The sequence below is a fragment of the Anolis carolinensis genome, chromosome 1 (genome assembly GCF_035594765.1).
Source record: "Anolis carolinensis isolate JA03-04 chromosome 1, rAnoCar3.1.pri, whole genome shotgun sequence".
Taxonomy (NCBI): domain Eukaryota; kingdom Metazoa; phylum Chordata; class Lepidosauria; order Squamata; family Dactyloidae; genus Anolis; species Anolis carolinensis.
This window is the reverse complement of record NC_085841.1, coordinates 9,005,676-9,023,459: the sequence shown is the minus strand read 5'-3', so window position 1 is coordinate 9,023,459 and position 17,784 is coordinate 9,005,676. Positions and strand designations below refer to the sequence as shown.

Here is a 17,784-nt window from a genome sequence, read left to right as displayed (position 1 = left end):
ATGCAGCAGCTAAAAAAGTCACTGGGAATTTGGGCTACAACAAAAGGAGCACAGTATCTAGATCGAGGGAAGTCATGGTGCGTTTCTATTCTGCTTTGGTTAGACCTCACCTGGAATACTGTGTCCAATTCTGGGCACCACAGTTTGAAAGAGATATTGACAAGCTGGAAGGTGTCCAGAGAAGGGCAACTAAAATGTTCAAAGGTCTGGAGATTATGCCCTATGAGAAGCGTCTTAAAGAGCTGGGGATGTTTAGCCTGCAAAAGAGAAGGTTGAAAGGAGACATGAGAGCCATGTATAAATATGTGAAAGGATGTCATAAGAGGAAGCAGGCTCTGGAAACTAGGACTTGGAGCAATGGGTTCAAATTACAGGAAAGGAGATTCCACCTGAACATTAGGAATAATTTCATGACCGTAAGAGCTGTTCAGCAGTAGAGCTCTCTGCCTCAGAGTATGGTGAAAGCTCCTTCCTTGGAGGCTTTTAAACAGAGGCCGGATGGCCATCTGTCAGAAGTACTTTGTGCTTTTCCTACATGGCAGGGGGTTGGACTAGATAGCCCATGTGGTCGCTTCCAGCTCTCTTCTATGTTTCTATCTTTAATATCTGTTAACAATAGTGACTGACTCTGGTTCTACTAGCTAGCAATATCATTAACTAGAAAAATAATGGCCAAAACATAAAGCTCGGGCAAAAAATCTATTTTTTAATTGTGTCATAATATTTTCTGATACTAATAAATGGTATATTTTGGAATAGTTGGTATGTTTGGCTGTATACATCGCCTTTTTCTTTAGGATGCAAAATTCTCCATTCATCTACTAAATTATATTATGTAAAATACATAATATTCTACATCCCTCATTATCTCTTCTCTGTTGTCTACACGAACTGTCTAATTTCTTACCCATTATGCAATTAGTGTCCTCTCCTATTATAACAAATCTCTCTGCAAATGTATTTTGTTTCTTTAACATCTGTTCCATAAACATTGTTTGGTTGCTATTACATGCATAGTACATGACCCTAATGCTATTTCCCCCTTATTCTTCCTTTTAACAAATCTCACAATTTATTTTTAGTATGATCTATTATTTGAATGGGCCCCCCGGTGGCACAGTGTATTAAAGCGCTGAGCTGCTGAACTTGCGGACCAAAAGGTCGCAGGTTCGAATCTGCGGAGTGGAATGAGCGCCCGCTGTTAGTCCCAGCTTCTGCCAACCTAGCAGTTCGAAAACATGCAAATGTGAGTAAATCAATAGGCACTGCTCCGGCAGGAAGGTAACAGCGCTCCAGGCAGTCATGCTGGCCACATGACCTTGGAGGTGTCTACGGACAACGCCGGCTCTTCGGATTAGAAATGGAGATGAGCACCAACCCCCAGAATCGGACACGACTAGACTACGTCAGGGGAAACCTTTACCTTTACCTATATTCGAATATTACAAGCCTTAGAAATATTAAAAAGATAAACTCACAAAAATCATGTATACTAAGAAAAAAAAACTCTTATAAACTCACAATGTGTGATAGCATGTTAAAGACACAGAATTTAGTATGTTAGAGACACAGAGCTCTCCCACCCATTGCAAATTGTCAAGATGATCAGCCAATAGCTGCTTTTTGGCACTGTTGCAGTTTCCCCATAATTCTTTAGTTTTAAATAGATTACAGTGCCCTCCTGCACTGTTTTTAAGCTTTCTTCTTGACTAAAGGATAAACCCCACCCCACTGTAAGCGGGCACTTACAAAGCTCTGATCAGACACTGAAATTGTGAAGTTAATCTCACTGTTTAATACACTTTTCCATTCAGAAAGATCAATAATCTTATATAATAACAAAACAATAATACTTTATTTATGATCCGCCCTATCTCCCCAAGTGAACTCAGGGCGGCTTCCAATGAATAACAAAAATGACAAACATTCACAATGCCAAAACCAGAAAAACAACAAATCAAATAAAAACAATGGCTAAAACAACTGCAATATAACTTATAAAACTGAAAAAATAGCCAAAAATTTATCTTAAATAAACATAACACAAATTCATACAGATTCAACTAGATGCATTAAAAGCATAAGATGGATTACGACAACCAGCGAGCTGAGTTCGGTGTCAGATATCTAGGTGAGGGTATATATAAGGATATACTAGTTCTCCTCTCCGTAAGCTAGGATGCACAAATAAGTTTTTTTTAGTTTTTTAAAGGAGAGGAGAGGGGCAATTGTTAGTTCTTTAGAGAGGGAGTTCCAGAGACAGTGAATGACCAAGGAGAAGGCCCCCTCTCTTGTTCCCACCAACCGTGCTTGTGAGGGATGGGGGTGGGACCGAGAGTAGGGACTCCTCCACAGACCGCAGTGCTCGTGCTGTTTTGTATACGGAGATGCAGTTTTTCAAATAGTCTGGACCCAAACCGTTTAATAATCAGCACCCAACTAGGGGTTTTCCAGCTGCGAAGCCCTTTTTGAAGCAAAAGTTTCTCGTGGAGCCCCAATAAATGTCTATATAGTATATATTATATTATGTATAATGTATATATATTATCAGGCATAGGCAAACCTTTTGACCAACATAAACTTAACAGTATTTCAGTGGAAGACTCCAGGGGTCAACAAGACCAACCCCTTTTGCCATGCAGGAAAAGCACAATCAAAGCACCCTGAGCAGATGCCCATCCAGCCTTTGTAATAATAATAGGAGCAACTCCAGGGACCATACAGTCCAAACCCCTTCTGCCATGCAGGAAAAGCACAACAAGGCACTCTGAGCGGTGGGAGGGAAATAGGGTTTTGGAAGCAAAGAAATGAGGAAAAAAGGCTTTTAGGGGCTGATAGAGGAGGGGGAAAGGCCTTTGGTGGCAGGGGAAGCGGGGAGTGGGAGGAGCAGGAAAAAGGAGGAAAAGCTTGGAACGGGAGGGGGAGGAGGAAAGCACGGAGCCCCTCAGTATGCTTCATCGAGACCCAAGGGCTCCATGGAGCACACTTTGAGAACACTGCTCCAAACCATTCAACTGTCTTGTTATGACAATAGGAACAAGGATGAATAACTTCAGTGGGGCCACTTTTCTACTTGGGACTCTCAAGGTTTGTGAACCCCCCCCCCCCCAAAAAAAAGGGGGGGGGAGAAAATGAAAGCCAGGTAGCAAGACATGCTACTGGTTCTGAAAGATTGGGTTTTAATGCTAAACTGTGCAGGGGGGTCACTGTAGTTTATTTAAATGGTAATGGGGCATTTCTGAGGGCTTCCAGGAGAACCAGTGCCTCTTACTACCAGAAAGCAGAAAGTCTGGGAGAGTACTGGAAGTATTGGATCCACAGGAATCACTCTATGACCCCCAGACACCTTGACAATACATTCAATGGAGTTATTCCCAGACTAAATGCATGTCCTATTGCAATACAGATCTGCCTCAAGATATTACATTTTTCACTGGAATTATTATGCAGAGTTTTCACTTACAATACTGTACATCATTAAAATTATAGCTAAACAAGATAACTGACCAGAATTATTTTTGTAGTACTGAGAATGGCCACAGAATTAGCTAAAGTGGTAAATTAAAGAAGAATCCTTATGTTTTATTTCTAGAGGCCCATGCCCACCCAGTACAAAAAGTGAAGTTCTTTTAGCAAGTTCTGGAACAACAGGAATAATTCCATCCTCATGTTACTTTGAATACTCTCTCAATTGTCAATTTACATAATGGTATTCTGAAAAGAACTATACGGGTTGTCAACATTTAGTTGTACACTCTCCCCTTTTTATAATCTACTAGCTCAAAGTATCAAATGACAACACTGCTTTCTATGTTTGGCCACACACCTTCATTTAGTGCTCTTGACTGAACAGTTAATACGCACAAGCTTTGATGCATAATTTCCATGCAATTTTCACCAGTAACTTCTCCTTACAACACTATCAGATACTCTATATCTATCTAGCAAGTTTCACCACCAAAGAAAAAATACTTTCAATCATGGTCTCTCCAAAGTACTTACTAGTGCAACAAAAAAGAAAAAGACAAGTACGAAGCTTAGTATAGAACACTGCTACAGCTAAAGTTTCCCTTATACAGACAGTCCACAAGTTACAAACAAGATGGGTCCTGTAGGTTTGTTCTCAAATTGAATTTGTATGTAAACTGGAATAGGTATATTTTAATTGTAACTCCTGCCCAAAATATACATATATGCTTAGCTCTGATTAGCATAGGGAAGGGTTAACATCCCTGTGGTGTTTATTTTGCTGTCTGTGCCTATGTTCAGATTTCACCTAACTTTCTGTCCCTTTGACAGTTGGATTTTAAAAGAACTGGCTTGTTGTGGAAACAAGGATTGGTGATAGAGCTTCAGTTGAGACACCTTTTCCACATAACTCTTCCAGGAGTGAAATTTCCTTCCAAGGGGTAGATTTCTCTCACTTCCTGTTGTCTCACCCCTTTTCTTAACTATGAGTTGTTTGTAAGTCAGATGTTTGTAACCCGGGGACTGCTTGTAGTAGCATATCTGGAAATAAACAATGGAACATTTCAGCAGAAAATGAGGGTAATTATGTACATATAGCAGCACTTGGAGGCTGATATAGTACATCATGAACTTTCACAGTTATCAATCCACTTCTCCAGACTGACCCTCAAAGGTGGTGCTGGATTCCTTCATCCCCACCTTTCATTTCATGATGAAAGAGACCAAATCACTCTCCTTTTGAAAAGTGAAACATTCCAGTCTCAATACTTCACAGATCAGCCTTACCCAACAGAGAATACTCCATATGTGTTGGATTACTATTCCCATCATGTATGGCAGGAATCCTTAGAGGTTGTGTGTTGGAAACTAGTCAAACGGTGTTTATATATCTGTGGAAGGTCCAGGGTGGGAGAAAGGACTCTTGTCTCTTGGAGGCAAGTGTGAATGTTTCAATTAATCACCTTGATTAGCATTGGATAGCCTTGCAGCTTCAAAGCCTGGCTGCTTCCTGCCTGGGAGAATCCTTTGTTGGGATGTGTTAGCTGGTCCTGATTGTTTGTCTCGAATTCCCATTTTTTAGTGTTGTTCTTTATTTACTGTTTTGATTTTAGAGTTTTTAAATACAGTACTGGTAGCCAGATTTTGTTCATTTTCATAGTTTTCTCCTTTCTGTTGAAATTGTCCACCTGCTTGTGGATTTCAATAGCTTCTCTGTGTAGTCTGACATAGTGGTTGTTAGAGTGATCCAGCATTTCTGTGTTGTCAAATAATATGCTGTGTTCCTGATTTGTTCATCAAGTGCTCTGCTATGGCTGACTTCTTTGGTTGAATTATTCTGCCATTCAATGTTAATCAAGGTGGCCAGTTGCAACATTAACACTTGCCTCAAACAGACAAGAGTCCTTTCTTCCACCCTGGACTTTCCAGATACATAAACCTCTCTTGCCTAGTTTTCAACAGACCTCACAACCTCTGAGGATGCCTGCTATAGATGCAGGTGAAATGTCAGGACAGAATGCTTCTGGAACATGGCCATACAGCCCGGAAAACTCACAGCAATCTAGTGATTCCGGCTATGAAAGCCTTTGACAACAGATTATAGAAGGTTAGCATAGAAAAAGACAAGCTTCAAAGAACAGGGGAGGCAACTTTTAAGTAACCTCAAGCAACCTGAGTAGAATTTATTACATTCGATGTCTAACCATCTGAACAGGAAGCATTCTGCACTGATTTCCACATGTCACCAAGATTACAACAAATGGTACCAGGAGACACTTCCACTTTCATTTCTCAACTTCATCACGCATTGGAACAGCAAACTCTGACAAAGTTTCACTTCTGTTCACTCCTATCAAGCAGCAGGTTAAAAACCTTTCCAGGAAAGCTACACAGGTAAAACACACAACACAGCAACTTTCAGGGCATTTGGGGTGGTGGTTTAGGACTGCAGCGTGCTCTCCCGCCCTATTAAGAGCTGAAACAAGGCATTCACATCTGACCAAGGAAACCCAGGAGTGATTTAAAAGGATCACACCGAAATCAAGAAAGGATAAGTAGCATATATGTGAGGCAGACGCACATGGGGTGCACTCAAAGGCTACACATCTAGTAGAAAGGCCTTGGCCAAACAGCAGACACACTGCAGAACATGCAACATTCAGGGGCGGACACACACACAATCACAATCCGATTTGCAGGAGCCAAAAGGAACGAACAGGCTGAATTATCTGTAATGCAAGCGACAGGGAGGGCTCTTTAAAGGCGATTTCGTGGCCTTTCCTCCTCGCCAGCAGCCACTGCAACCCCTCCCTACTCTAGCCTTGCTTTCTATACAGGGCCCCCACGTGATCCAGGCGGACGTTTCAATACTGCTGCACACACACAGAGAGACAGACACACACACACACACACAAGTATTTCTGGAAACTTCCACTCCTAATAATTCTCCCTTTATTCCGATTCTTTTCCTCCATGAGGTTTCCCCCCCACAACCTGTAAGTGAAAAACCCTTTTTTTAATCTCCCGCCAACCCACCCAGTTACGTTTCACCCCCCCCCCCCCCAAAACACACACACACACACCGCTTTAATGCCTTAATATCCCACGCTTGCTGCTTTGGGCTCCCTCCATCCACCCAGAGGGCTTTTCTTTCCTTTTCCCCTCCCGAAGGCCTCTCATTTCTATGGTTCCTCCCAGCAGCAGTAGCAGCAGGAGGAGGAATACAATCGCTTTTTTCAAACTCAGGCAGGCGCCAAAGCAAGGCCCCATAATAAAGGCCCTCCCTTCCCAAGACATGCAGGCATACACACACCCATTCCCCCGCTGTCCTCTCTCCCTCCCAACCCGTCTCCACGAGGCTCCAAGCCTGAACCCGTGTTAGGGGCTACGCATTCATGAAAGGCCTCGGACTTTGTCCCCTACCCACACGCCCCACTTGACTTAAAACTAAAAATAATCGCAGAAATATTCAAAAATATTCACAAAAATAATCATGGAAATATTCTCAATATTATTCATGAGAATATTCACAAAAATTGTTCTTGAAAGTATTCACATAAACCACAAAATAATTAAAACAATATTTGCAAAAACATTCACAAAAATTAAAAAAAATATTCAAAAAATCACAAAAATATTCACAAAATAGGGCTGGGGAGGGTTGGTTAGGACTGAGGTTAGGTTTAGGGTTATTCATACCTCCACATATCGCATTGCAACATGTAGGCCTCGGCATCCCCACGCACCACAAATCACAAGGGCCACCCAGGCCTATACAGGGTGATACAATCAAAACCCTCCCGACAGAGGGCCATGCAGTCTCTTCCTAAAAGACCTCCAGAGAAGGACACTCCACCACACTTTGGGGAAGAATATTCCACAATGGAAAGCTCTTAACCATCCCTATATTTAGTTGGAACCTCTTATCCTGTGATTTGAATCCATTGCTCCACTCTGAATCCATTTTTCATACTATTGTATACCATACTATAACTTCCCAGCAGGCTTCCCACTGTCTCCAAAACCTTTCATGGGTTTCTTATCCCCCTTTGTGGTCACCCACTCCCAACTTTTCCATCCCCAACCCTTCTGCACGTTTCCTTCCCATTAGATGAAAATTAAAAAGTAATGACTTACCTAATTGAGTATCACAGCTACTTCTTCTAGAGAGGGAGCAGAGGAGTCACAATACAAAAAAACAAAACAAAAGAGAAAGAGGGGTAGGTAGGTGGGTATCCCAGCAAAGCACGAGGAGTGTCTCTCTGTGTGTGTTTTAAAAATAAAGGCCTGCCCAGCTTTCCTTCCCAAAGCCTCAGTTTCCCAACACACAATCTCACACCAACACAAAAGAGAGGTGTTTCCTTCTGTTTTCACGTGAGGCCCAGAAGTCTCGTTTTTTCATTCAAAAATAGTAATTAAATCGTCACATACACACTTCTCTGTTTCTCTCACTCAAACAGCGAGCCAACCCTACCAAAAAAAAAAGAAGAAGAAGAAGAAAGGGATGGAGTAAAAAAAATACTGGGCGACTCACCCAAACTAGAGAGAAAAAATGCACATGGAAGTCAAGTCACTTTCCTAGCAAAGTTGCAAACACACCCACGACTAGGCCTTTGCCACCCATTCAAACATTTGCAACACCCCTTTCCCCAAATAAAACACGCAGAAAAAGGGGTGTGTGTGTGAGTTAGATCTCAAGGGGAGCAGCCTTAAAAAATGGGAGGAAAAAGCAAAGTCTCCACCCGTTTTCTCTCTCCCGCTCTTTCTGTATAAAAAAGTGCAAGAAAGGATAAGTTACTGCTACACCTTTTTCTCTACTTCTCTCACACACCCCAATATGATTATCTCTCTCTCTCTCTATATATATATACTGTATTAAAAACAATCCACAATATCCTAGCCTCTCTTTCCAAAACAATGCTGGAAGTTGAAAGCCAACCTTGGGGAAAGGTTTGGGGCCTTTAGCAAACACACACTGAAGGATAAATATGTGTATGTATGTATATGTGTGTGTGTGTGTGTATATATATATATATATATATATATATATATCTTCAGAAAGCTGACTTTCCTACCAACAACCCTAGCAGCCTCTTTCCAATGCTGGAAGCTGAAAGCCAACCTTGGGGAAAGGTTTGGGGCCTTTAGCAAACACACACTGAAGGATATAGGATAGACAATATATTTCTTCAGAAAGCTCTTTGCAAAAACACACTGAAGGATATTTAGATAAATATTACCTTAGGAAGCTGACTTCCCTGCCAACAATCCTACTAGCCTCACTTTCCAATGCTGGAAGTTGAAAGCCAACCTTGGGGAAAGGTTTGGGGCCTTCTGCAAACACACACCGAAGGATATCTAGATATAGATATATAATATAGATCTTCAGAAAGGTGGCTTCCCTACCAACAAATCTACTAGCCTCTCTTTCCAATGCTGGAAGTTGAAAGCCAACCTTGGGGAAAGGTTTGGGGCCTTCTGCAAACACACACCGAAGGATATCTAGATATAGATATATAATATAGATCTTCAGAAAGCTGGCTTCCCTATCAACAAATCTACTAGCCTCTCTTTCCAATGCTGGAAGTTGAAAGCCAACCTTGGGGAAAGGTTTGGGGCCTTTAGCAAACACACACTGAAAGATATAGGATACACAATATATTTCTTCAGAAAGCTCTTTGCAAAAACACACTGAAGGATATTTAGATAGGTAAGTATTACTTTAGGAAGCTGACTTCCCTGCCAACAAGCCCACTAGCCTCTCTTTCCAAAAGCAATGCTGGAAGTTGAAAGCCAACCTTGGGGAAAGGTTTTGCAAACACACACTGAAGAATATAGACAGATATATTTTTCCCCTCAGAAAGCTGACTATCTTGCCTCTCTCTTCTCTTCAGAAAGATCTTTGCAGAAACACACAGTAGATAGATATATCTCAGCTAAAGCAAGGCTGACCCCTGAAGTCCAAAGCTTTTCCTCTGAGCCAACACACAAGCGAGGAGGCCTGTGACCCACCCCAGAAAAAGAAGAAGCAACAACACACAACTCCCAGGAGATGCTCACCTCAAGATCTGTGTGGTACACACCCTCAATGTTCTCTCTTTTTGTGTTTTTTTCCCCCTTCAGAGGGGAGAAGAAGAGGAGGAAGAATAATAATAGTAGTGATAGTGTAAAACAGGGACCACCACAAACCCGAGCACTTTTAGGGCCCTGCTCACAAACACACCCCTTGCACACACGCAGGCAGGCACACACACACACACCTTCCTCCCCTCAGTGCTCCTCCATGGCGCCTGCTCTTTCCCCTCACAGGCAGGGAGAGAAACACACAACACAACACACACCACACAACACCACACACCTGGCCTTACTGTTGTTGTTGTTGTAAACCCCCCCTCCCTTCCTCTCCCTCCTCCTCCTGCCAATCTACTTCTTCTCTCTCTCTCTCTCACCCTCACAGACACACACGCCTTCTCCTCACGCACATTCACTCACTCGTCCTCCTCTCTTTCCTTCTTCCCCCTTTCCCCCGTGGCTTCGTGCTTCGCCTTCCGCTCTTTCCCCTTCCCTCCCCCTCCTCCTCCTCTTCTACTGCCACAGACTCGGAACCGGCTCAAACCGGTTCAGACTGGGAGATTCCATCTCGGTTTAGTTTTCAGCCCATGGCGCCTCGGCGGAGCGAGCGAGGGAGGCAGGCCCCGCCCCCCCGGAAACCGCCCCGCGGCCCCATTGGCTGCCCGCGCCGCTGACGGGACAAGGGGAGGGGGGCGCAGCGCCAAGCATCGCCATTGGTCGACCCGCACGCCCGTCTCCCTTCGTTCACTCCCACCCCCTCCCGCTCTCCTCCACTACTGTCTTCTCATTGGCTAGCTGGCTTGCCCGTCTTGGGTGCTTCCACTCCCCTTTCTATCAATCGCCAACATTGTTCACTCCGCCCCTCTCTCCAAGCGGGCTATCATTCGCTGGCTGGCCTGCCCGTCTTGGATGCTTTCCCTCCCCTCTATATTATTCACTGACATTGTTAACCCCGCCCCTCTCTCCAAGCGGGCTATCATTCGCTGGCTGGCCTGCCCGTCTTGGATGCTTTCCCTCCTCTCTATAGTATTCACTGACATTGTTAACCCCGCCCCTCTCTCCAAGCCGGCTATCATTCGCTGGCTGGCCTGCCCGTCTTGGATGCTCTCACTCCCCTCTATATTATTCACTGACATTGTTAACCCCGCCCCCTCTCTCCAAGCGGGTTATCATTCGCTGGCTGGCCTGCCCATCCTGGATGATTTCACTCCCCTCTCTATGAATTGCTAACATTGTTAACCCCGCCCTTTTTTTTTAGCGGTCTATCATTCGCTGGCTGGCCTGCCCGTCCTGGATGCTTTCACTCCCCTCTCTATGAATCTCAAACATTGTTAATCCCACCCCTCTTTTTCTAGCGGTCTGTTATTGGCTGACTGGCCCGCCCTTCTTGGATGCTTTCACTCTTCTCTCTATGAATCTCAAACATTGTTAACCCCGCCCCTCTTTTTTCTACAGGTCTATCATTGGCTGGCTAGCCCGCCCGTCTTACTCTTTTACCCGCCTCTCCACTAATCGTACACATTGTTACAGTCCCTTCCCCGCCAAAGTGCGCGAAGGTTGTTATCCCCGCCCCTCTTTTTACAGGTCTATCATTGGCTGGCTGGCCCGCCCGTCTTGCTTTTTTACCCGCCTCTCCATTAATTATATGCTTTCCACAGAGCGCGCCGAGATAGTTAACCCCGCCCCTCTTTTTTAACAGGTCTATCATTGGCTGGTCGGCCCGCCCGTCTTACTCTTTTACCAGCGTCTTCACTAATTAAATGCTTTCCACAGAGCCCGCCGAGATTGTTAACCCCGCCCCTCTTTCTTCTAGAGATCTATTACTGGTTGGCCGCCTTGCCCATCTTGCTATTTTACTCTCCTCTCTATTGATCGCAGACATTGTTAACCCTGCCTCTCTTTTTTCTAGAGTTCTATGATTGGGTTGCTGGCCTGCCCGTCTTGCTCTTTTACCCGCCTCTCCATTAATATATGCTTTTACGCCCTTCACCGAGCGCGCGGATATTGTTAACCCCACCCCTCTTTTTCCTACATGTCTATCATTGGCTGGCTGGCCTGCCCATCTTGCTTTTTTTTTTACTCCACCGAGCGCCCGGGTTTTGTTAGCTCCTCCCCTTTTTTTCTAGGAGAAAGAGAAGGGAGGGGGAGGGGGCGAATCGAATAAGTTGGAAAGCAAAGGGCTTCGCTTGATTGGCTCGTCCTCGCTGTCTGTCTTCCATGTAGTCCCGCCTACTTCACAGCAGTCGCTTGCTTCAACTAGCGCTGTCTCGCGGGCGAGGTGGCGGTCCTCGTGCCTGCACTCTGATTGGCTGGCCGCTTTCAATGACGTCATTGGGAGGAAAAAAGCGCGGAAGGAAGAAGGAAAGGAATCATAGAATCCGTAGAGTTGGAAGAAACCTGGTAGGCCATTCGGCCAAGAAGCAGGAAAATCGCCTTCAAAGCACCCTCGACAGATGGCCATTCAGCTTCTGTTTAAGAAGGAGCCTCCACCACACTCCGCGGCGGAGAGTTCCACTGTTGAACAGCTCTCACAGTGAGGAAGTTCTTCCTCATGTTCAGGCGGAATCTCCTTTCCTGTCGTTTGAAGTCATTGTTCCATTGCGTCCTATTTATTTATTTATAATATTTATTTACAGTATTTATTTATAGTATTTATATTTATATATCCTAGTCTCCGGGGCAGCAGAAAACAAGCTTGCTCCCTCTTCCCTATGACTTCCCCTTCACATCTTGGTACATAGCCCTCATCATGTCTCCTCTCAGCCATCTCTTCTGCAGGCTAAACATGCCAAGTTCTTTAAGCCGCTCCTCATAGGGCTTCTTCAGACCCTTGATCATTTGAGTCTCCCTCCTCTGGACACATTCCAGCTTGTTTACATGTCTAGTAGCATGACTTCCCTTCAATAGGTACCGCTCCGGCGGGAAGGTAACGGCGCTCCATACAGTCATGCCGGCTACATGACCTTGGAGGTGTCTACGGAGAACGCCGGCTCTTTGGCTTAGAAATGGAGATGGGCACCAACCCCCAGAGTCGGACACGACTGGACTTAATGTCATTTGTGCTGCTTAAGAGATTTCTGTATTGCTTCCCAGTCCACAAGAGTTCCTGAAGTGACGAGCAGCAGCAACAAAACAATACAGATAGATAGACAGATGGATAGAATATTCTTTCAAAACTCAGACTCCTAGGAGTATGCAATTGTTTCTCTGAATTTATTTTGATTCTTTATTAAATTTGAACATTAACAAATTGGCTTGTAGATTTCCCTTCCATTACAATTATAGAGTGGGGCAACTTAGGGACATATAAAACAGACTGAATTGGGGCCTCTAACCTGTTATCAATTCTAGCAACAATGTCTGAAGCAGAAAATAATTGATATGTGCCTTATTTATTATTTATTTATTTACAGTATTTATATTCCGCCCTTCTCTCCCCAAAGCGGACTCAGGGCGGATCACATTGTACACATATAAGGCAAACATTCAATGCCGTATAGCATAGAACAGGGACAGAGACAGACGCAGAAGCAATTTAAACCTTCTCCAGCTTCCTGAGGAAATGCTTGATTCCGGCCACAGGGGGAGCAGCTGCTTCATCATCCACTGTGACGGCAACTTCCTCATTCCAATGGCGGCTGGGTGATTTTTATGGTGTCGTAAATTAGCCTCCCCACATATAAGTGGTACCTAAATTTCCTACTTGATACTTGGGTTGCTTAGGTCAGCAATGAGCGGGGGCTATATTTTTTATTTTAATTGTCAGGTGCTTACCCCGACACGGGCTGGCCTTGAACTCATGACCTCTTGGTCAGAGTGATTTATTGCAGCTGGCTGCTAACCAGCCTGCACCACAACCCAGCCCCCTTGTGCTGCTGAACTGCTGACCTGAAGGTTAGCAGTTCAAATCCGTGAGATGGGGCGAGTTCCCGTCTGTCAGCCCTAGCTCCTGACAACCTAGCAGTTTGAAAACATGCAAATGTGGGTAGATAAATAGGTACTGCAATCTTGCCGTCCACATGACCAGGAGGCGACAATGTAGGCTCCTCAATTTAAAAATGGAGAAAAGCACCTCCCCGCAGAGCCAGAGATGAGCACCGCCTCCAAAAGCCAGAAATGAAAGGAGAAGCTTTTGCCTTTATTTGTGTTTGTGTGTCTCATTGTATGTGATTGTAAAGGCATTGAATGTTTGCCTATGTCTGCTGTAAATGCTGTAATCTGCTCTGAGTCCCCTGCATTATTACTGTATTAAGAATTGTGTTATCAATACAATAGAGTATCACTTATCCAACATAAACGGGCCGGCAGAACGTTGGATAAGCGAATATGTTGGATAATAAGGAGAGATTAAGAAAAAGCATACTAAACATCAAAGTAGGTTGTGATTTTACAAATTAAGCACCAAAACATGTTATAAAAAAATTAACAGAAAAAGTAGTTCAATACGCAGTAATGCTATGTAGTAATTACTGTATTTACGAATTTAGCACCAAAATATCACGATGTATTGAAAACATTGACTACAAAAATGCGTTGGATAATCCAGAACGTTGGATAAGTGAGACTCTACTGTAATTAAAAACTGCAGTAAATAGAAAGTGATAATCCTGTGAACCCCCAGCAGTAATTGTGCTGACTTTCGGAAGTATCCAAAAATCTCCAGATAGGAAGATTTTCATTGTCAGGAAATGGAGAAATCTAAGGATTCTGAACAACAAATGCATGCTCATTCCGCCATCAACCTGTCTTGGAGTGGGTCACTGTCAATGAAGCTTCCCCTTAAGCATGCATCTCTGTTCTGTATGTGGCAAACATTTTAGTGTTGGCATTCTTGACGTACAGGAAAGTGAACACTGTGTCTCATTTGCTCAGTCATTTAAGTCTAATGGATAATTTATTCGTAAAGATCTGCCTTTTTGTCCTCGGTTATTCTTGCCTCCTTTGTCCTCTTTATTACTAAGTGTACTTTTGACTGCCGTAAATCCCTTTCCTGGTTTTCCCTTATCACACCTCACCCTCACATTCCTTTGTCAGAATCATTCAAGCCATGAGATGTCACCCCACAAGCATCTTCCCCTTAGTTTTGAACTTTCTATGCACTCACAGCCCACCCTTGCTTGACTCTTTGCCACCCACTTCACCAAAGTCTCAGTCTTAAACAACTTCACCTATTTGCTGCCTTGCTTGCCTGGCATATCTTCCTTGTGCTGTTTTGGCTGTTTTATCTGCATATGTTTGCATATGTTGTTCTTTACATTTTGAATACATGGCATTTATTGACCTTGCAAGACATTTAACACAGTGAATTGCAGTGCTTTCTCAACCGTTTTCCAAAAAATCGCATGCCCTGACAAATTTGTGAATATCCTGCGACTCCTCCACAATGACATGATGGCAACCGTGTTGGACAGCAGTAGCTCCCAAAGTGACCCATTTAATGTGGAATCAGGTGTCAAAAAGGGATGAGTTACTGCCCCAAGCTTATTTTCCATCTCCATAGCTATGATTCTGCATCTTGTTGATGGGAAGCTTCCCACCGGAGTGGAAAACATCTATTGGACAGATGACAAGCTACTTAACCTCAGCAAACTGAAAGCCAAAGCCAAGGTCACAACAACATCTGTTATAGAACTCCAATATGCTGATGATAACGTAGTCTGTGCATATTCAGAAGAAGAGCTACAAGCCACTCTAAACACCTTTGTAGAAGCATACGAGAAGCTCGGCCTCTCGTTGAACATTGAGAAAACCAAAGTGCTCTTCCAGCAGGCACCAGACAATCCCTCTGCAATGCCAGAAATACAGCCTAATGGTGTAATGTTACAAAATGTTGACCATTTCTGCTACATTGGCAACCACCTCTCCACAAAAGCCAACACTGACACCGAAATACAACACCGCCTGAGCTCTGCGAGTGCAGCATTTCTCTGAATGAAGCAGAGAGTGTTTGAGGATCTGAACATTTGTGGGGAGACGAAGATGCTCGTTTATAAAGCTATTGTCCTCCCAACCCTGCTCTACGCCTATGGCACGTGGACTGTCTATAGACATCACACTTATCTCCTGAAACGATTCCATTAGCGTTGCCTTTGAAAAATCCTGCAAAACTCTTGGGAAGATAGGCGGACCAATGTCAGTGTTCTGGAAGAAGCAAAGACCACTAGTATTGAAATAATGATCCTACATCATCAACTCTGCTGAAATCTTCTGAACAGAGGCACAGGTAGCAAAACAAACACCACAGGGGTGTTAACCTTTCCTGTGCTATCCAAAGCTTTGTGTGTGTGTGTTTGTGAATGCTGGACTTAAGCTTAGAATGTACTGTTCTGACTTACATACTAGTTCAACTCATGAACAAACTTACATAATCTATTTTGTCTGTTACTCGGAGACTGCTAATAAGTGTTACACCCCTGCCGCCCCCCCCCCCCCCCCAACTCAGGAACAGCACAACCATAGCAAACCAACAATCTCAAGGCCTCAAATGACATTCAAGAATGATACGCTATCACTTCTAATTTCCCAGAATAGTTGCAATGGTATGCTGCAGCACTCTGGAGTGGCCAAAAATCTGGATGCATGGTGCTTGAAATTGTGGCCATCCTTGCACTGCATTATCAGTAACTCAATGGGAACAGCATTTCAGGTTTCCAGATATATGTCAGTGTTAATCTACTGTAGTAAAACTGTTAGTTCTATCACACTAAAAATGTATTAGGATCTGAAGCAGACTGGGTCTAGAAAAACGTATCCCATTATTAAAAAAAATTCATAACAAAATAGTTTGAAAGGTTGATGTCAGAAGCATATGTTATGCTTCCAGGTAGGACAGCATCACTGATACCGAAGCCTTCCCTTGCGTGTGGTCCTTCTCTGACCAATCCCCTTTACTGTATGTTAGAATAATTTAAAACAGTATATGGAGATGATAAGAATACAGTGGGCTCTGTGGTTTGGTTCCAGGACACCCCATTTATACAAAAATCCATGGATGCTCAAATCCCATTATATGCAGTGGTGTAATACAATAATTTATCTTATATGAAATGGCAAAATATCATTTTTGGGAGGGACGGTGGAGGAATATTTTCAATGTTGAATCTGTGGATACAGAGTGCTGACTTTTTTTTTTACAGTGTTCCCAATTTTAACACATGGGGTCAAATGAACATATTTGGGAACCTTGCAAAAATGTTCTCATCTGTTTTCATCACCTGTAAGTTGCCAATTTCCTAGGCAGCAGCTCTTATGGATAGTTTCCGAGGCAAAGAATGTGCTCATCCCTTCATGAAGAGTTGTCTCTTCTTGCTAGCTGTTGCTAGGCACCAGGCCATATCTCTTACTAAGGATCACTGGGGGAGTAAACGGTCTACCTGCGAGAAGGGCGAAACAAATGTCAGATTGAGATTAATCCTCCCAGATCATCTCAAATGTCAATCTACTCCAGAATCCTTTTGTAACAGTGGCATGGTCCTTTTGGGAATCCAACAACAAGATATGAAGAGGATTGCCTTTAATGGCAAGGTGTAGTGGTTTGAGAGTTGTACTAAGACTTCAGGAGACCACGGCTCAAATCTTTGCTTGACTATGGAAACCCACTGGGAGGCTTTGGGCAACTCACACTCTCTCAGCTTCAGAGGAAGGCAAAAGAAAATCTACTCTGAACTAATATTGCCAAGAAAACCCCATAATAGGTTCTCCATTGGGCAGGCATGGGTGAACTTTGGACCTCCTGGAGGGCCAAAGTTTGCCCATGCCTGCCTTAGGGTCATCATAAATTGGAAACAGATATAGCTATCATGACCATTAGTCCTTGATAGCTTTACATGGACTTCAAAGCCATGTCCAAAGCTTGCTTAAAGAGTTGGACATGTTTAGACTGCAGAAGAGAAGGCTGAGAGGAGACATGATGAGGGCCATGGGTCAAGAAGTGAGGGGAACACATGGATGGGGGAGCAAGCTTGTTTTCTGCTGCTCTGGAGACTAGGACACAATGGAACAATGGCTTCAAACTACAGGAAAGGAGATTCCGCCTGGACATGAGGAAGAACATACTGTGAGAGCTGCTCAGCAGTGGAACTCTCTGCCCCAGTGGTGGAGGCTTTTTTGGAGGCTTTGAAGCAGAGGCTGGGTGGCCATCTGTCAGGGGTGCTTTGAATGTGATCTTTCTGCTTCTTGGCAGGGGGTTGGACTGAATGGCCCACGAGGTCTCTTCCAACTCTATGGTTCTATGTTTCTGTGATC

At 43.8% G+C, this 17,784-nt stretch overlaps 1 protein-coding gene across 5 annotated transcripts in view; it reads right to left on the bottom strand.

The window, feature by feature from the left end:
- The window catches only part of xpo1 (exportin 1), a 42,796-nt gene extending 32,647 nt beyond the window's left edge, over positions 1 to 10,149 (bottom strand). Inside the window, exons 1-3 of one of the 5 annotated variants that reach the window (XM_062970089.1) lie at positions 9,529 to 10,149; positions 7,606 to 7,631; positions 111 to 257 (exon numbers count right to left, since the gene is read on the bottom strand). The gene's annotated coding sequence lies outside the window, so the exon portion shown is untranslated. Of the gene's footprint in view, positions 1 to 110; positions 258 to 7,605; positions 8,703 to 9,528 lie in introns of those variants that run through there. The other 4 variants (XM_016997568.2, XM_062970093.1, XM_062970082.1 and 1 more) reach the window with 4 other exon arrangements.
- Between the last annotated feature and the right edge of the window lie 7,635 nt (positions 10,150 to 17,784).